The 21,529-nt window shown below is 42.4% G+C and overlaps 1 protein-coding gene across 7 annotated transcripts in view; it reads right to left on the bottom strand.

Annotated features, from left to right (window-relative positions):
• The window catches only part of GFOD1 (Gfo/Idh/MocA-like oxidoreductase domain containing 1), a 114,400-nt gene that overhangs the window by 7,970 nt on the left and 84,901 nt on the right, over positions 1-21,529 (bottom strand). The window lies entirely within an intron of this gene.

Genomic DNA, 21,529 nt, shown 5'->3' with positions numbered 1-21,529 from the left:
GGTTCTGTTTTAACAAGCTACCTGGGTGTGTTGAATGCAATGCAGGCTTTAATATCTAATAGTTGTTTTATTATGGTCTTCTTCTTGATGACTTCTTTCTTCCTGTACATATACAAATGCAGTGCTGGCAAGGTAAAGTTACACGAAAAGACCTGCAATAACTGCTAGCATGCAGAAAGCAATTCAAAATGACAGCGGGGTAAATCACTTTGTACCATTGCAATTTGAGCATTAGTTACAAGTGACACCTGTTCCCAGACAAAAAAAGACTCAAAGTGTTGTATATATTACGGCTGTACCTGGGCTTTTCACATGGAAAGGAGGGTGAAAAGACCTGACAGTTCTTGAAATCTTAATTCCATTTATAATAGCACAGATAGATTTTTATGTCCTATGAGCAATGGCAGAACTCCTATCACCTATCCGGCCCTGCATTATGTCCTGCCTTTGTCTACACAAAAGCCTGAGAGAAGGAAGGAAGGTCTTGTGGAGAAGGACTCTGGAGATGCATGTTCAGTTCTTGGCTCAGACTAAATGTGTGATCTCAGGAAAGCCATTTAATCTCTGTGTGACTCAGTCCCTTGTCTCTAAAATGGAGTATAGTACTTCCCTCCTTCATAGGGATGTTGTGAGGATACTTTCGTAAATGTTTATGAGGTGCTCAGATAAGACAGACAACCCCTTGGGGTCAGACTGGGACCACTCACATAAGTAACTAACTGCTCACCAGTGGGGAGGAAGAAGGGTCACAATCTGGCCTTGACAATCAATTTATATACACTTCCTATTCAGTCTTTGTCTGCTACATGTTGGACCAATCAGAATTGGAGCTAGGGCTGTCACCACCGAAGAGGTAGCCAAAACTGGTAAATCATCTCCACAGGATTAAAGGCCCTGAAGGGAATGAACTCCCCCCACCACCACCTTTTATACGGCTACTGACAAATAGACCTTGTTTACACTGGTGACAGCATGTAAGTTACGTGTAGCCACACATTGCAGTGAAAAGCAGACGGTGTCCTCACTGGACTGTGTAGCTACATGCATCAGTTAAAGGCTCTGGCAGTGGGAAAAGGGTCCGGTGGCAGGGAGCTGCCAGAGCCTTTCCCCACTGCCGGAGTCTTTCTCTGTGGCAGGGAAAGTCTCTGGCAGTGGGACACTATGCTGCTCAAAATACCACTGTGGATGCGGAAGGTGTTTGGGTGAGTGGAGAGCCATGTAAGGTTCTGGTGTGTCTTCACTCTATTCACTTAAGTAGTGCCTCGCCACCTGCACTGCTATTTATGCCCATGCTAGGGGGAGCATGTAATGTATGTACTCGACATGCTGCTGTAAGTGCAGGCATAGCTATAGACACAAACTTTTCCTCATTGTGCTATATTTTACTGGATTCCCTTTCAAACAGCCATGGTTTTCTTTTCTACATTTCCTTTCTCATCTTTACAGATTACCTACAGACTGGCGTCTAAGAATTCTCCTTTATAGTCAGTCTTCTCCTGCTCCTGTGTAATCCCTTCAGTGATGCCACAGTGCAGGATGTGTTTGCATTCATCTTCCTGACCTATATTCCTTTAACACATAATGTTTTGCTGTACCATTTGCTTCAGATACAGCTCGGTGATTATTTCAATGGGCCATTTTCTGTTACATGGATGCTTTACAGTGGGTCCTAGTTTGGACCATTAGCCATGAACACAGAGAAAATGATGGGTGCAATTATATCCTAGGGTGTCATTATGTGATGTGAGAACATGAGACTAATAATAAGAAATTCTAATGATTATTCCTAGACAGACAGTATTTCATAAGGATTATCTCTGCTTGCCACAGTTTTCTTTAAATCTTCGCTGGAAGAAAATAGGAGTGGTCAAATGGTCCCCGATACAGTCAAATCTCTCAATGAGGAATCCCCAGGGGCTCAATCGTGAGCTGATCTACACAGTGGAAGAGAGAGTCCTCTGGGTTCAGTTCCTGTTCCAATTTGATTCTCATCCTCCTCTCCCAACACTTGCTGCTCATTTTTTTCCTGTCCTCCACACCGTCACTGATCACATAAAATATGCAGCTATGCACACGTGTGTACATGAGGGCAAGACTGCACTGTATTTGTAAATTCTTTGGAGCCCCAGGACAATCTTTACAATATGTGTGTAGAGTGCCTACAACAACTGAGCCCTGATTGGAACCTCTTGGTGCTACCAATATACAAACAGACAACAACAAAATAAGATCGAGCACCCTATGGGCTCTGAGACACAGGGGAATTGCCTTTAGAATCAGTGGGAGTTAGGCCCACACATGGAGGGAAGAGCAGAACCGAGAGAGAGAGAGAAAGGGAGGGGGGAATCTTGCAGTTTCTTCTTGCACCATTTTGATCTGTTTTTGAAATTGGATTCTTTATTAATTAAAAAAGCCGCAAATACAAATCTTGAGAGCATACGGCCCTGAGGAATTATTTCCTGCGGCCCACCATAGGTGCCGACTCCACTGGCAGCCAAGCTTCCCCCCCTCTCCCCCCAGTGCACCACATCCCCACTCCTCCGCCTACCTCCCAGCACTCCCTGACACCAAACAGCTGTTTGGCAGCACTTAGGACTTTCCAGGAGAGAGGGGGAGGAGTGGGGACGTGGCGTGCTCAGGGGAGGAGGCAGAGAAGAGGCAGGGCTGGGGCAGGGATTTGGGGAAGGGGTGGGACCTCATGGACTAGATGAGCAATATGAGGTATGAAGTTCAGCATGTATAATTCTTTGCTGTGAGTAGTTGGGAAGAATGTTTGTTAAAAGTGGCAATGTATTTTGTATGAATAGTTACTTTAAAAAGTTCCTGCCATTACAGCTACGTTGATAGACAGTTAGTGTAGATCATCATCAGTGTTACTGACCACATAAGGAATAGTTACAGGAGTTAATATTTCATTAAAAGCCCTCTTCACATTACAGTTCTTAAAAAGTTAATACATTGACTTTTAATAGCATACTATATTACTCTTCATTTTTTTCATTTTTGACTACACTTTTGTAACGTTGTATGAAAAGGTTTCAGTGATGCGGCCCTCGGGCCAATGTACTAGCCCTCATGTGGCCTTGGTGGTGATTTGAGTTTGAGATCCCTGCTCTACCCTGTCGGGGATTTGAACAGCTTTCTGCTTTGTGCCCAGATAGCTCTTATATTATCATCAGCACGGGTCTTTCAGGATGACGCTGTTCAGCATTTGACTCTATGCCAGTGGCTCTCAAACTATTTTACTGGTGATCCCTTTCACATAGCAAGCCTCTGAGTGCGACCTCCCCTCCCCCACTTATAAATTAAGAAAACTTTTTTATATATTTAACGCCATTATAAATGCTGGAGGCAAAGTGGGGTTTGTGGTGGAGGTTGACAGCTCATGACACCCCATGTAATAACCTTGTGACCCCCTGAGGGGTCCTGACCCCCAGTTTGAGAATCCCTGCTCTCTGAGATACAAAGCTCTGTTCTCTCCCCAGCTGTACATTTATAAGTAAGCTGCTACAATCGTTTTCTTGAAACAGAGAGAACATGAAAGGTTTGCACAAAACAGCTGATTTAGAGCACTTTGACATGTTTGTGCAGACAGAATAAGAAACAGGGAGATCAAAATCCACCCACCTCTTCCCGCCACCCCCAGGTTTCCTTCTCCAAAGAAAGAATGAGCACCTTAGCTTTGAGCTGTGGGAATGAATCAGCTGCATGCTGACCAAAAGGCAGGGTTGAAGGAGAAACTCTTCTTTAAATATTGACAGTCTCAAGAAAACATATGCATTTCTGGCTGCAAGTTCCAAAATTGGATTCTTTAGGAATTAACCTAGATACAATATTTACCTCCTGCTGCCCAGGCCTAGGGTCAAGGTCTAGTCATGTCCACTGTTGGACATGATACTTTTGAGAAGCCAATTTAGCAAGGGGAATAACGGTCATTCTCCTGGTCATTTCATCACTGCCTTTAACTGAGCTAAGCGCAGCTTTTCCTACAAACATCTTTCACAAGAGCAGCTCACTGTTGCAGATAGCAAGAGCCACATTAACGACACAAAAGCTAAGGAAAACATAGCAAGCTTATTTCAGCCAAAATAATAAGATATTTACCCACAGTGAGAAGCACCAGATTCAGATACATCTAATTTATATAAAACAATACGTATGTTGTGAATCTCAAAAGGACTGGCTCTTTTGCAGGTTCTTATCCTTGTCCTGGAGTTCTTAAATAAAATAATAATTTTACACAAGTATGGCCATCCAGAGTGCTCAATCCGACCCCATTCCTGAGTGCTCTACTCACCCCCTATTGCTGTATTACCTTCAAGGGGGGTGGGGGGAATTCACACTTTGTAATAAAATAAGTTAGTTTGCAGAGCTTCAGTCACCATTTCTATCATCCTATCTTCAAAAGCCCCCCCCACTCCCAGCTCAAAGAGACTCTCTCTTTGGCTGGTTTCAGAGTAGCAGCCATGTTAGTCTGTATCCGCAAAAAGAAAAGGAGGACTTGTGGCACCTTAGAGACTAACAAATTTATTTGAGCATAAGCTTTCGTGAGCTACAGCTCACTTCATCGGATGCATTCAGTGGAAAATACAGTGGGGAGATTTATATCCACAGAGAAAGTCATCATAGAATCATAGAATATAAGGGTTGGAAGGGACCCCAGAAGGTCATCTAGTCCAACCCCCTGCTCGAAGCAGGACCAATTCCCAGTTAAATCATCCCAGCCAGGGCTTTGTCAAGCCGGACCTTAAAAACCTCTAAGGAAGGAGATTCTACCACCTCCCTAGGTAACGCATTCCAGTGTCTCACCACCCTCTTAGTGAAAAAGTTTTTCCTAATATCCAATCTAAACCTCCCCCACTGCAGCTTGAGACCATTACTCCTCGTTCTGTCATCTGCTACCATTGAGAACAGTCTAGAGCCATCCTCTTTGGAACCCCCTTTCAGGTTGTTGAAAGCAGCTATCAAATCCCCCCTCATTCTTCTCTTCTGCAGGCTAAACAATCCCAGCTCCCTCAGCCTCTCCTCATAACTCATGTGTTCCAGACCCCTAATCATTTTTGTTGCCCTTCGCTGGACTCTCTCCAATTTATCCACATCCTTCTTGAAGTGTGGAGCCCAAAACTGGACACAGTACTCCAGATGAGGCCTCACCAATGTCGAATAGAGGGGAACGATCACGTCCCTCGATCTGCTCGCTATGCCCCTACTTATACATCCCAAAATGCCATTGGCCTTCTTGGCAACAAGGGCACACTGCTGACTCATATCCAGCTTCTCGTCCACTGTCACCCCTAGGTCCTTTTCCGCAGAACTGCTGCCTAGCCATTCGGTCCCTAGTCTGTAGCTGTGCATTGGGTTCTTCCGTCCTAAGTGCAGTACCCTGCACTTATCCTTATTGAACCTCATCAGATTTCTTTTGGCCCAATCCTCCAATTTGTCTAGGTCCTTCTGTATCCTATCCCTCCCCTCCAGCGTATCTACCACTCCTCCCAGTTTAGTATCTAAAATGAAACAATGGGTGTTACCATACACACTGTAATGAGAGTGATCAGGTAAGGTGAGCTATTACCCGCGCGTGGGGTGGGGACAGGAAGGGGTGGAAGGAGAACCTTTTCAAGTCAGAAAGTATGGCATTGCTAAAAGGGGTCACTCCACGTAATGGGCCAAATTCTGCTGTCAGTTCCACAGGCATTTCTCCATCATCAGTCCAGTGGTTTCACTCTGGAGTCAGACCTGTATAACTAAGCTCAGAATCTGGCCGAATGGTGAACAAGGTGCTGGTTCTGAACAGTAGAAATGGGTGCTTCAGTTCCAGGTTGTTTTAAGTATTGTAGCTCCCACAATGCTCCTGTGCCTTGTCAAACTGGAGAGAGAGAGACAAGCAATGTAACCACACCAGGCTATCACAGGCAGCAGTGCAGTCAAGTGTTCTGCTCGCCTTGAGGTGAGGGGACTAGTAGTTCAGGAGATTGGCAAAATGACACAAGAGGCTTTGGCTTCTAGGTCACCAGTTTACATTCAGATATGGGCACTTGTCACTGAAAGCTGGTGGCATCTGTCAGCTTTTGAAATGAGCTGGTAGTTTTAGTCTAAGTCCAGGAGTCTACTTCAGAAAACCATCACTAATATTATCTCCGCTTGGCGTCCCTGTTAGCAAGCTCAGCAAAGGCCAAGAACTGAATGAGCTATGGAGACTGTACTAATTTTGAGAGTAAAATACACCCTTGAGCAAAGCCCTATGCACACACACACACACCCATACAGGGCCGATGCACCACTTAGGTCCTATTCAATCCTTATTTTGGGCATGTAAGGTTTGTGCTGGTCCTCTGTACAAGGGAGTTCACCCTAACTCCCTGGACGTGTTTGCTCCAGGCAAAGTGGGGCATCTGCCTGTTTTGTAGACAAGATAATCTGATACCTTTCACAAGCCCAAAGATTTAACACAACATTTTCAATGCTATCAACTCACATGATTTTATTATCTATGTCATATAGATATCATTTATAATAGTTGGTGCTTTTCTTACAGCAACAGCTTATGGAATCATGTGATTATGAGTGAATCTCAGCTTTCATTTAAAAAAAAAAAAAGTGTCTAGCCCTCCTGGTTGCAGAGAGAAGCTTGAAAACACGAAACTAAAGGCTCAAAAACCACCAGGCAGTTAGAACACAAACTTTATGTATATTTTTAAAATTTTAAGCCAATCCCATGATTTTCTGGGGACCCAACTCAATGATATTTCAATGCTTGGGACTGGCAATACTACATTTTATATAAGTCACATAGCTCTTTGGTTATCTGCTTTCCAGCAAGTCACTCTACCCACACACAATCCCTGTACTTGCCAGATGTCCTAAATAATTAGCAGAGAATATTATATCAGGTTCCATGACTTGCCCAATGCACGACAGCCCTAACTCACTTACAGACTTTCCAATTTAATCAATTCTCAAATCTGCAATGCCAGCTTTATTTTTCCATCTGCTTGACTCCTTCAAATACGCTGACAGCCCCATTTTCACTGGAAACAAAATTAGATGTCCAATGTCCAGCTGGAACGAGGCTAGCCCTGGACTTGTTCAGTTCAGGATGTGAACCTTCAATCAAATATTTTCTCCTCCTCCTGTTCACATGGAAATCAAAAAGGCCTTTATTTGGAGTCTGGGCATCTAATCAAAAACTGCATTTACATCACAAAGATTCATTAGTCCAGAGCCTGCACCTATCACTGTTGCTCAGGGAGTTTTCAAGATACTGAGATTTGGTGGAATGAGTTAAATTTTTTAGTCAGCAGAAAAAAGTATATTTTTTGAAGAGAAAGGGCAGATTTAGACATTTCAAGGATAGTCTGAATGTTTAAATAGGGAATGGGGTCCTCAGAGTGTAGGCTGAACTCCCCCACCTGTGTGCCATGATGGATAAAAATAAAAGATTTTTTTTAAAGTTATTTAAATCAGATTTTTTAAATTTAAATTAAATACAATTTTTCTTTTAAAAAATGAACCTGTTTAAAATTAAATGTGAAATTATGACAACCTGTAATAAGATTTAAACTTACTATAATTATTAAAATAATTTAAATAATTAAAAAGAGATGCTGCTTTGATGAGTCCTCATCAGTTTGAATGAGCTTTAATTATATTCAGAATCAGGGAAAACACATCCTAAACTTTTGAGGTCAACTCAAGCTTTATAAATATGTCACAATGTTCCGCACTGCATTATGTATCTATATTATGTTCAGTCTTCACACTGGAGCAACAGCCGGTATTTCATTTTTGCAAATCTAAGGGAGTTTCAGTTCTCAGTTTTCTGTTGTGCAGAAAAGCTTTTACCTTAATTACTTTTCGGTTCAGTTGAGCCAGCAGGTGCAGAAAGGATATTTTCTTCATGTGGATTAGTTTATACATTTATTAGGAGTTAACAAAGCTTGTTTTCCTCTTCCAGACTATGAATACAAACCAGGTGGGAAAGGATGAGATCTACTTATTCTAAAAACAGGGAAGAAGAGGAGGAGCCAGATTTTCAAAGGTATTTAGGTATTAAGATTTGGAGAGGCACCTACTGAGATTTTTAAAAGCACCTAGGCATGTTAGGCACTTAATTCCCATTGACTTCAACATGACTTAGACACCAAACCTGCTTAGGTACTTTTGAAAATCCCACGAGACACCTCTCTGCATTTCTAGGCACCTAAATAACTTTGAAAATCTGTCAATTCACTAACCACAGTTAATGCTACCTTTGTTTAATCAATGACAGTATATTCCCGTTTATCTAAAACCCTATTATCCAAACCTCCACATTGTCTTAAACCCATCCTTGTCCGCCAGCATAAGATACCTGACCTCTGCAGCATGTACTTCATGCTGAGAGATGGGATTCGGACAATGGTTCGGATAATAAAGCAGAGAATTGCTCCTGCGGCAGCACAGGGAGCCCTATACAGCCCTGCTCTCCCGGGAATGAGTAAGCGGAACAGAACAGAGCAGAGCTGGAAGTGACACCTGATCCCTGCACGCACAAGGTGCAGGGAAGGTGTTGTCCTGGCAGGGCAGAGCAGAGTCCTGTCTGGGGGTCTCTGCTTTGCCCCACAGCTCCCCCCCCCACGGTCCTTCAGGGAGTGGGTGTCACTGGCAACCAGGGAGCCCTCTGTAGCCCTGCTATTACAGGAGTGAGTGAGCAGGACACAGCGGAGAGAACCCTGGCCAGAACTGCAAGGAGGAGTAGCAGCCCCCGACCACAGGGACCACCAGACTGCTGCTGAATGGCTCCTGCTATCTCGATTAACCAGACTCCCAGTTATCCAAATTAAATCTGTGCTGTTCAGATAATTGGGAACATACTGTAGTTTTAAATGCAAAACATGTTTTGATAAAAACTTTTTTTCCTTATGTGTCCAGAATATTTAAGGTTGTTTTATTTAATTAATAAAAACCTATTCTAAAATGCTGTGCTTGTGCATTTTTAATTGAATTCCAATTTCCATCAAATGCAGCTGGAAACAAATCATGAGTAAAAAAAAGTCATCATAATAAGGAAATACGTCATTCACCATTTTCCAATATAATAAAAAATGTAAAACTGAAGAATATGAATAAATGTATGTTCAACAATATGAATAAATCTATGCATATTCTTAAATAAATATGCATAGATATAGTATATCCTCCTGGTTAGCCCAAAGAATATTGTCTAAAAGTATAGCCAACTAATTGACTATACTTGCAGTTCATTATTAAGAATGTTCAAGGGACCAAATAACCCGGCTCAGCCAAATTTATTGTCTAAAGGCAAAGTAACATGGTACAGGAAAGAAAAAAAGAAAGTACCTCACCAATCCTTCCCAGGAAGCAAATTCTCACAGCATGTTCAGTTTAACTTACATAGAATGCCCCCTTAAACTAGCCATCTTTTATAGGATGGCTATTTATAAGTTACACAGCACTGTTCATGTCACTTAAGTTTAAGTTTAAACTACCCTTTCTGTATTTTCCCCATCTTTTGTTTTGAATAGTAAATTCCAAATATTAAGGGGCATGAAGACACTCCCTAATACAAAACATCCATACACCTTACATTATATCCTTGTACCACATTGTACTTTTGTTTCATAACACTCACCTACCTAGCTTTTGACAGCTTCTGTATTTACCTCAGCCAAGTGCTGAGTTATACCTCTCCTAGGGCAATATGGGATATATGCTTTAGCATAAGTGAGTAAGAATAAGCATAGAACAATTTAGCATGATTACCCAACACACACATATAGATATATACATATATTAATACCAGGTGCTTAATACCTTTGTGTGTGTGTGTGTGTGTGTGTGTGTGTGTGAGAGAGAGAGAGAGAGACCTGTATGCATGGGCAAACAAGTAGTACTAAATTTAGTGTAAAGACTATATTTAGTTGCAAGTAAACACATTTGAATGGTTACCAACCAATGAGAATCAGCCTCTCTTTAGGAAACTAGCTAAAAAATATAAATACAAAGAAAGATTAAACTCAGTTATTTAAATTAATCCACGCTATTATATGCATGTATACCTTCTGGTACAAAAGGTGACTGGGTGTGTTAGTAAGGAATGTAAAAACCTCTGAAGCCAGTTAATCCAAGCCATCCCATTTCTTTGAGTCTGCAGATGAAGATGTGTCTTTATATATTTGTTTTGGTCAATATTCCGCCATTACCTCAAAAAATCTTCTCCTCAACTATCTAAATGTATTGATTATAGGAAAACAAAACTTGAGTTTGGTAAAGCAAAGTTCTGTGGGCGTAAAGCTGGAAGGAAAGAAGTACAGCTACTAGGAGTTGTATTTGGATGGAACTTTAAACTGTAGGTCAGATTTATAGAACTGACAGGATGCATGCATCCTACTACCGCACAAGAATGGTTTTAATTTTAAACTCAGTCACATTCTGATTTATGTGAAGCTGGACTAACCATTTTCAGTTTTACTACATATAACTAGCATACACGTGTGAGGCTGGCAGACCAGGTGCCAGCTCTTGCCAAAACTGCCTGCATTAGCTAAGGACTGACAAACTCATAGCTGGAGGCCAGACTGGTTCACCTATATGTTAGTTTTGCTCAAAACAAGTGTTAGTCTTATAAGAACATATGTAGTGTTTAGACTCTATGAAGTGCTTGTAAGTTGCTGCATGCATTAATCTCTCTTGTAATGTCAGTATTCTATGCTATAAGAAAATACGTAAGTTTTGCTTTGAACTTGTGAACCCAGGCATGGGAATTGTCCCCCTATCCATCCAAGAGGACTATTAAAATGGGCCATTATAAGAAAAAAGCTTTGTTAATTGCCCCATCCAACCATGGAGACGTATGTGCAGAAGGCCTCAACCCATTGATCCGAATGCTGGAAGAGGGAAATAAAAATAGTGGATATGAAGATTCTTCATCTCTTTGCTGTTTGGTTTCTCTGGTCCTGTGAGAATTCAAACTGAAACCAGAGATCCCAAGGGGTTATCTCCTGAGTCCACCTCGAAAGACACTTTGAATGGGCAGATCACTTCAGCTCTGTCACTCTTAGGATTTAGATGGTAACTCATTTGTGTGTATATGTTTCCTTGCTTTAACCTGTAAATAACACTTATTTCTCTTTCCTAGTTAATAAACCTTTAGATAATTTATTACAGGATTGGCTACAGATGTTGTCTTTGCTGTACGGGTACCCATTGATCTGGAGTAAGTATCTGGTCTCTTGGGACTGGGAACAACTTAAATATGGTGTGATTTTTGGAGTAACCATTTATCACTAAGTCAGAGGTGGAAGTAAGCTGATATGGTCCAGTATGTCAGACCGGCAAGAGCCGGTACACAGCCAACCGTACCGACAGGGGGCAGCTTCCCCACGCTGGCAATTTAAAAGGCCCCTTGGCTCCCGGCAGCGGCCAGAGCCGTTGGCCCTTTAAATCACTGCCAGAGCCCTGCTGCCAGAGCCCTGGGATAGTGTTGGCGATTTAAAGGACTCGTGGATTTAAAGGCCCTGCTCTTTCTGCCTGAGGCCCGCCCCTTCCACCTGAGAACAACCCCCCGCTCAGGACCCTGGCCCTGCATATCAGTAAGTCCCTTAAGTTACTTTCACCCCTGCACTAAGTCCAGCTTGCTTGGGTGGCAAGATACTATGGAGTCATAGTCTCCAGTCTAAGACTGTTATAGTGATCCAGGAGTTCACATTTGTCACTGGCTAAATATAGAACACCACCAGTTTGGGGTGTCTGCCCTGTTTTCTGACAGTCTGCCCTGAGATAGGCACTCACAGTTGTGAGCCACTCCAGAGTGGACAACATGTACAAGGTTGAGAGACTGCAACAGGTAATTCAAAACTGATATCTCAGAAATCATATGCAATTACAGAACTTGAAGGCACTAGCTCATGCTGTCATTCTAATTTATTTAAAAATTTGATCACGATGATAGCTCTGGGAAATAGATATTCTCACTGGTCTCTCAGGGGCACCATAATCATAGAGTCATATCTCAGCATACTTCAGGCATCACAAGGCATACATCTTTGGCACCATAAATCAAGATTTTCCATAGTCACATCTTAAACCCAGGCAACATATAGCGGGCCAGATTCCCATCTCAGTTACACCTGTGCAAACTCATGGACTTCAATGCCATCGCTCCAAGGGGCTGCACTGATGATTGAGAGGCTCTCTTAGCTCATTAGACTTTAGCTACAGAAAATCTTGCCATACAGCGTCAGGGTTTCAAACATTACTGTCACATGGGCAAGTGCTTCTGTTATTTAGCTCATCACTACACTGCTGTAAGGATTAGAGAGACACTGTACTTATTATAAAGGAGCTCCCAGGACTGAAAACATTACATGTAGGTACTAATAGCATATGGTGTAACAATGCTATCTACCTAGGCCTCAGGAGACACTCCCTCCACCCCGCCCCAAGCACCTTACCCAGGATTACTCAAAGAAGAGCCAAGGCCCTCAATCTTCTTTTCCACGTCTAGTCCACAGGGGTATAGAATTAAACCAGGCGGGGCTAAGTAGCTGGTGGCCGAGGCAGTCTGTGGTGTCTCCCAGTAGCTCAGCCCACAGGAGCAGAGACAAGCAGCAGCAACAGGTATTACGGTAACGTTGGGGAAAGGGAGGAGCTCTGACACAGGTGGCATTGCCCATCCCCCAGCACCCCTGAATCCAGAACTGCCACGGGAAACGCCCCACTCTGGGGGCATCAGGACCCATGCAACCCCACCCCTCCCCAAGCCGTACGAGCTCAAAGATGAAAAAACTTCTGGGAGGACACATCCAGAAACTCAGCTGGCAGGAGCAGACAAGCAGCTGCAGCGGGGACCTACAGATGTTAATGACGTCACCAGTGCACAAGTTTTGTACAGCTCTGACTGTGGGCTCACCGGCGATTTGCTCCAGCTCCCTCCCTCAGTCTCTTCTCTTTAGCCTCACTACACCTGCCCTCCACGCTGTCTTTCTTCCCTCCTTTCTCCTGTACTCCTTGCTCTACCTCCTTTCAATGCCCCTCCCCATTCCTTTCTCTCTCTCTGTTTAGCCAATCCCCTCCCAACAAAACCCCACCCAAAGCATTACAAAGAAACCCAACAAAAGGTCATGGCACTAACATGCTGTTTGCAATTGCAACCATCACTCAGGTTGTACATTATATCCCTTCCCCCCAGCTCGCACCTGGCTTGTCGGTTTGGATTGTAAGCTCTTTAGGGCAAGGACTGTCTATTACGCTGGGTTTGTATAATGCTCCGTCCATTGGGGCCCTGATTTTGGGTGGAGTCTCTAGGCACTATTATAATACGAATAATAAATAACAGCTGGGGACAGAGCTGACCGGGATAAAGGAAGAGCCTGTAACAAGCACATTGCAGCACTTTTATGCAAGATTAGTTGTAAAAAACAAAATAAAACCTGCAGTTACTTCATGTTTATCATGTCAGCGGGGTTGGAATTGCCTGCCATAAGCAACGGGTTAATGAGCTATGGAAAGATGGTGGTGGTGAATTTAAAACTTTCAGGGGAGTGTTTTCCTACCAGGACTAAAACATTCCACTGCTCTGTTACGCTTTACCCAAGCAATTCCCTTTGCATGTTATTGCCCTTCATAAGTATATTCTAGAATTATACAGGGTTGGGAGAACTACCAGTGCCTCTCATTGCCCCCACTGACTTCAGAGAGACCAGAATTTGGCCCTTTGTGTAAAAGTAATCACTATCCGTGAGATCTGGCTGTTGTAAAATGACATGCGGAAACCAACTAGTTTGGAGACCACAGGTATTTCAACACCCACATGGGGCAACTGACAATTTAAATATAAAAAACAAAAACACTTTGGTGGTGGTAAAAATAATGGAGGAGCAAGAGATGACTTGCAAGAGAGAAAGAAGGATTTTTCCTATTCAAAAGCTTGGCAAGCAAAGACCAGGAGAAAGAATCAAAGCTCAAAATGGGGTGAGAGAGAGTGTGTTTTTTTCTTTCAGGCTTGGGAACTATAATACTGAGCTAGCTTATTCAGTGGGGCCAGCATTTTTAGATGATGCATGAATCATTTATTGAATTCTGATGTAAAGCTTTTGAATTGCTCTGAAATTGATCTAAATCAATATTAACCTGAACATTTCCAGCACTAGCAATGGAATAGTTATGCAGGAGACAGATCTGGTCATGGAAATGAAGAGGACACTTTGAGATGTGTTGTGGAGGAGGGTGCCCTTGAAAAACAAAACTTACTGCTCAAGGGTCTGAAGAAATCCTTGTATGTATAACAAGAAGCCCTGACTAAAATATATAGTATATGATACTCTAACCATTATTGTCATGTAATTATCACACCCTAAGTATGATATGCTGTCAGTTACTTGATTGGCTTGAAGACTAAAATTAATTCAATAAATATATCCGTAACGGGAAAATTTATGGCAATACTACACTTCTTTGAGAAAACCATCTAAACAAAATTCCTGACAAAGGAATGAATTTGGCAGAGCTATACACAGCAAGGATGGCATTAATCATGGTTGTACCACTGGCTTATATAATTTTTATTAAGGCCAGCATAATTTACAAAAGTAAATTGAATCTCTTTCCCTTATCTGAATATTATAAAAAACAAATGAATATACTTTTTATTTAAAGCCAATTGAGAGAAGGTCCGTCACTGCCCAACAATGGAATTAATTAGCTTGTAAAAAATGTTTAGGTCTCAAGCAGCTTGTTTAGATCTGCGTATAAAGTATCCTACCAGCAACCAGCTTGCCCCAGAGTTATGTTTAAAAAAACAACAACAACTCAACAACCCAGAGTCTGTGACTCTGTGTGACCAAATCTTGACTATTATGGAACCTCAAGTTATCCCATAGGTCAATGGTTCTCAACCTTTCCAGACTACTGTACCCCTTTTAGGAGTCTGAAGCCTAAGCCCCACCTCCTGGGGCTCAAGGGCAAGCCTGCCTTTCAGAGCTTCACAGGGCCCCCTGTGGCATGGGGCTCTGGATCTATTGCTCTGCTTGCCACCCACTAATACCAGTCCTGCCCTTACAACCCCCCCCAAACCCATCCCACGACCCCCCAGGGGGTCATGACCTCCAGGATGAGAAACACTGATCTAGATGAGTTGACATACTTCCTGGAAGACCTCTGCATACACTCAGGGGCACGCATACCCCCGGTTGAGAACCACTGCAATAGCTCATTCTTAATGTTACATAAATGATGAAAACATACACCTTTCAGAGAATATTGGGAATGCAGATCTCAAAGGACATGACCTATTGTCAATGATCAGTAAGGTGTCACCCAGGTATTAAGACCCACACACCTCACATGAGCAGTGTGAGAGCTGGAAGAAGCAATCTGATTTTATTGTCAAGGCAGGAATCCACAGCTGAGACAAGAAAGCAGGTGAAATGGAGATGTGAAGAACTGATTTTGGAGGAGACAATTTTACTGTGGCAGTGGTTTGAAGAGATATTAAATCAAGGAAAGAGAGACAGCTGGTTCTTCTTTAAAAAAAAAAAAAAAAAAAAAAAAAAGAGGCTAGACCCCTTCAGGATAGGCTGTTTGGGCAAGATGTTGTGCAGGGGCAACCAACGCACAAATCACTTGAGAAAAGGTGCCCCAACAACAGCATGTTACAATGGAGACTCTGGATAGATGAACACCACCTAACCAGCACTGAAGGTACAATAGTAGAGGGAAAAGTACAAAAGTGAGATCAGTGATCATTATTTATTATCACTTATATGTATTGAGATAGTGCTTTAACGCCCCAGTGAGGGCTCATGGCCTCATTGTGCTAGGCACTGTACACGAATACACATATTATTTATTATTTTTATTGCAGGGGAGCCTTGCTGCCCCAGTCAATGACCGAACCCATTGTGCTAGGTGCTGTACAAACACAGAACAAAAAGGTAGCCCTCGCCCCAAAGAGCTTACATATTAGTATGCTTTTGACTACTCAGTGCCTTGAGGATCAAGTCCACAGTAACTTTTCTAATAGCTCCCATATTCATTTTTGTTTGCTTGCTTGTTTCAGTTTTTTGTGCATGTGGTGTTTGCTTTGTTAGTTGTGGATTGCCAAATTCTTTTAAACTTAAGTCTTTGGGGGGGGGGGTGTATGAAGCATATGAACGTACTCAAAGCCTGATCCTGCATCACTGAAGTCAATGGGAGTTTTGCTGTTCATTTCAATGAGCCCAGGATCAAGGCCTTTTCCAGCAGCTGAGTCTGCTTTCCTACTTACCCATGTATCATGGCAAAGCATGGATTCCCAAACTTTTTATAGCATGAACCACATTTTGATGGAGATTGGTTTAAAGTCACCTTCTTTCTCATTCACCATCACATAACATCCCTGTAACAAGTTGAGCAAATGCTTACATGGGCAAGTGAGATTAATGAAGTATTTAATGTATTTGTAGCTGTCAATACAATTTGACCCCTTGAAATTCAGAGGAAGAGCCAACACCATCTATCCATCAGTCCACTATCCACAGACCACCAGGATGAGCTCCATGAATCACAAGCTGAAAACCTCTGTGCTAAAGCATCTGAAACATGCTCAGACTTATCCTTCCCGAGCAACTGTCTGGTGCTTTTCCGTGCCACCAAAAGGACTTGGGGGAAGAAAAAAAAAAAAAATCTATGGTCAAACCCTTCAGTCTTTCCTGAGTTTCTACTCAATCTTTACTCACACAAACTTCCATTAAAATCACTGACCCAAAAGCTGAAAATCCTTATTCATGGTCTACTAAGGCAAAACGCCCATTAACTTCAGCATGTGGGATTTTTTTTTTAAATATAAGAAAAAACATTTTTTTTATTCAGTCTAACTTCAGTGGGAATTTACTGGGTAAGGAACTCTGTATTTGGTCCTTTATTTGCTCCAATTACTTCCAATTGCTCTACATTCCCCTGACAGTAAAATGCAGTCCACCAATTCAGTCTACATTATAATAATAAAAATCATATGGCTATGACAACCTATGGTCAATCTCCACTCTACTCAGGCATTAGCATCTGCCTTTAATATGTTTCTTTTTGTTAGCTGAAAACAACTAGATGCCCAGCTGTTGTAAAGGATTTGGGAAGATTAGGCAATCGGGCAGATTCATTTTCTTTAGGCTGCCTTGTCCTGCACAGGTTTCAGAGTAACAGCCGTGTTAGTCTGTATTCACAAAAAGAAAAGGAGTACTTGTGGCACCTTAGAGACTAACCAATTTATTTGAGCATGAGCTTTTGTGAGCTACAGCTCACTGCACAGAATTGTTTATGCAGATATGAATGGGTTACTTTTACAGCTGTTAATCTGAGTCAGTTCTCTTTATGTTATTCTCTCCTAACCCATTCCCCATCCCACACTCAACAAGCTAATTGTAGTCTGGCACTGGCCCTGACGTTTCACAAAGAAGAAACGTCAAAGACTGATGCTTTGGAGTAATTAATGCAGCCATTACACTGACAGTTTTGTCTGCATTCACACAGCCCTAAGAACACGGAGGAAATTACATCTTGTCTGCAGAGTGATGGGAAAGTAATAGGAAATTCAAGTCTTCATTTAGAGAGAACTACAAGCTGTCGTGTCAGGTCAATAAGTGTATTGCACACAACATAATCATCGATGCAGCAAATCGTGCATCCTCCACACACTTTATGGTTTGGTTTGTTGTTTTTTTTATAAACTTCTACCCTCTGTCTGAGTGAGGTACTCCGTAGCTTTATCACTGTCTTTATTGTAGGATGATGATATAGGAAGCATGAGCATATTTTGTTATGAATAAGATTTACTATAGCTTGGGAACTGTGGTACTGTAAACCTTTGGTCTTGTAAACATTCGGTTTTGTTTAACTTAGGAACAGCTATCTTTCTAGGGTAAAATGGGATTGGTAAATCAGTCTTTCTTTCTAAATGAATTTGAAAACAAGTTGGTGTTCAGGACCTGAGGCCTGTTTCCTTCCCCTTTGTCTCCCCTCCTCCCTCTCCACCGAAAAAGGTTACAAAGGACTTGGCTTAAGCACTTGTCATTAAAGAGCCTCTGGCATTTTTGTAAGAGATGGGAGGGCATTTCTTCCAGTGTCCAGATCTAATTCCAAACTGGGTAATTACATTTCGCCTAACCATAATTTCCCATGTAGTTTCAACTGGATAAAATATAATTCTCATACTGAGAATCTAAGGGTGTGTCTACACAAGGAAAGTGACCAGCATAGCAGAATAATTATAACAACAACATTTTTCTGGAATCAAAGTGATTTGATTCCAGAACAGAGTGTCCATACAGGAGAATTATAGCAGCATCACCGATACTATTCTTCTCCCGAAAACAAGCCCTAACTTGCCATCAACTGGCTAGTGGAGTGACTTTAATAAATCCCCTCCAATTCTCCCCCAGTTTGGATTGTACCAAAATACAATAGGCAGCAGGCCTCCTCTTTACCCTATATTAAAAATCAGATTACAGCCCTGTTTGGTTTCATTGTTTATTCAGATAAACTCTGTCCCTACTCTAAGTGAATAAATAGAGTTATACTGTATCTCTTATTAGGTCTCGCTCCAAGCTGCCATAGGGTCCAGTTCCATTCGCCCCTTGACGTCAATGGGAGTTCTGCCATGGACTTTAGCGGAAGCACGATCTGGCCATACCAAGCTTCAGGCCAAATCCATCACAGATATAATTCCACTGACTAGCCAGAGTTACACCAGAAATGAATTTGGCCCGTCATACAACAGCAATAAACAGACTATAAGTAATGCATGGTTTAAACCAGGGATCTCACTCAAATCACCACGAGGGCCACATGAGGACTAGTACATTGGCCCGAGGGCTATATCACTGACGCCTTTTCATATAAGGGTACAAAAGAACCTCCCCTCCCTGCCCCGCTCCCACTCAACCCCTTCCATGAGGCCCCACCCCTTCCCCACCCCCATTCCAACCCCTTCCCCGAAGTCCCCACCCCAACTCTGACCCCTCCCTGCCCCATTCCAACCCCTTCCCCAAATCCCCGCCCCTGCCCCACCTCTTCTCCACCTCCTCCCCTGAGTTCACAGATCCCCGCTCCTACCCACATCTCCTGGAAAGCGCTAAGCACCACCAAACAGCTGTTTGGTGGTGGGAAGCACCTGGAGGTAGGCAGAGGAGCAGGGATGCAACACGCTGGGGGGGAGGGGAGGTGGCGCGGGAGGGGAGCTTGGCAGCCGCAGGAAATAACTCTGGAATGGCGGGGGGAGGAAGGGCGGGGAGCTTGGCGGGCTGCAGCAAATACCTCCGCAGGCTGCACGTTCGAGACCCCTGGTTTAAACTAACTGTTACATCAGTATCTTCATTACCATTTCATCTGAAATTACTCCACAATTAAATTAACATTGTTCTTCTTTGGGAAATTTGTTAAGTCTTTTTTTATTTTAAGATAGTAGCTTAATGTTTTTAGTTAATATTTTATTCCTGACAGAGCCAGCTCAATGCTATTAAACGAGCCATAAACCCATTTTGAAAAGTAGCAAATATAACTTATCTTGTGAGGATCAAAGTGAATCCGCAGTTCTAAATACGTGAGCTGCTCCACCTCTGGATCCATCAGAAAGATTGATGCATGTTTAATTACTCCCCAGGCTGCAGAGCTTACATCAGGGCCAAGGTCTCAGCCCAAGCAGCTGACTGAGACAGAAAGAATTCATCAGGTTCCATCTGCCTGGATTCCAGCCTCCCCTGTCCACAATCATTCTGTAGCTTAATCTTTCTGAATGCAATTCTTAAAAAATGCCATTCAGGCTCAAACTGGTTAAGCGTGACTTAGGCTGCCCCGCTACAAGACACAATTAAATTACACTGCAGTGAGCAATGATGGCTTAGGCCATATTCACTATATTTTGCCATTTGTTTGTTTTAATTGAGAATAAGTACCTTTCGCTCCAACTTAAAAAGTTTAAGGAACTCAACAAATCTCAGCATTCCCGGGTGGTCCTGCTTGCCCTGTGGGCACTGATGACCAGCTCTGTGTCTCCCACCAAAGTGGACATTGTGGGTGGCTCGTGTTGTTATACCTCATTCAGGCAGACTTTCTGCCACTAGACAACTCCAGTCTAGGTTCCTCCATCTTCTAGCATGTCCTAAGTCAGGGTCATTGTGTGTGTTTCTCAGGCCTTGTCTACACTGGCACTTTACAGTGCTGAAACTTGTAGTGCTCAGGGGGGTGTTTTTTCACACCTCTGAGTGAGAAAGTTGCAGCGCTGTAAAATGGAAGTGTAGATAGTGCACCAGCGCTCTCCCAGCTCTGGTGCCACGCATACATAGTATGCGACTACACGGCCACGTTAAAGCGCTTTAACATTGCTAATGAAGACACGTCCTCAGGCAACTTCTCTCAATAGGGCTCAGGAGAGCACCAGGCAGAATTTAAAGCAATTTTTCCCAGGTAAACTCCTAAGGTGAGGGTGTCTCTGAATTTGAACCCCACTCCAGTCCAAGTGTTCCCATGGGTGCAGGGGGTGTAGTTTGCATCTATTTGTGCCTGGGGTAGAATGAATCTGGTTCATTAACTAATGCAATATCCCTGTCAGTTGGTAATCTGTATTATCCCCATTTAAAACTTGTTGCAATTCTTAAGTTTGCTCTAGAACCAAACAACACATTTGATTGAGGGGGAGGAAATGATAGCTAGAAAGATAGACAGATAGAGACATTTAATTCACTTTTAAGTGAATTAAGCTACAGCAAATTAAAACCACTTTTAGTTCTGAATGAAAGCATCCCCACAGGGGCTTAATATGCTTTTAACTAGTGCACTTTAAAGTCACACTTTTACTTTTCAGCTTATCTTCCATGTAGACAAGCCCTAAAAAGATTTTTCAACCTAATAATAACCCATGATCTAAATAACCAGCATTCCCAAACACATACTACAATCTACGTGTAATCCCTAGGAGGTTGAATGATTATGAGTGATTCAAAAAGACAGTTTTCAGATTGATTTTTTTCACTGAACACCAAGCAGCCAACGTTGTAACCTCACTATCAGTAGGAAACCCAGGGTCTGGATGTTAGAAAGAAAACTAACCTAATCAATTGTATTTACTTTTCTGACTGCAATGTTTACCTGCACTGTTGGACTCTGAGGAAAAGCACTAGTGTCTGTGATTAAACCCCCATACTATGAACTACAAGTAAAAACTGCAGGTTTCAGAAAACTAGATTTCTAGAAAACCACAACAGATTTATTGTAGGCAAAAAAATATAAATGGCAATGGTAAAAAAAGAGGTTGCAAATCGCTCTCCATAATGACAGTGCGTATGTCAAATGGAAGTGACTCCAGCACAAACAGCAACTTCAATTTAACAATTGTATAGCTCCAGTATCTCAAATTGCTGCATAATAACATGAACATAACTTCACAACACTTAATGTAGTCCCAATTTCTAATAACCAAAGTAATACCTTAATAAACACAAACTTAAGTCTGGCCAAGGGCTCATAATTTCTAAGGCCATGTCCATACGCGAAAGTTGTA

The sequence above is a fragment of the Caretta caretta genome, chromosome 2 (assembly GCF_965140235.1).
Source record: "Caretta caretta isolate rCarCar2 chromosome 2, rCarCar1.hap1, whole genome shotgun sequence".
Taxonomy (NCBI): domain Eukaryota; kingdom Metazoa; phylum Chordata; order Testudines; family Cheloniidae; genus Caretta; species Caretta caretta.
The sequence above is the reverse complement of the archived record's forward strand: the minus strand, read 5'-3'. Positions and strand labels throughout refer to the sequence as shown.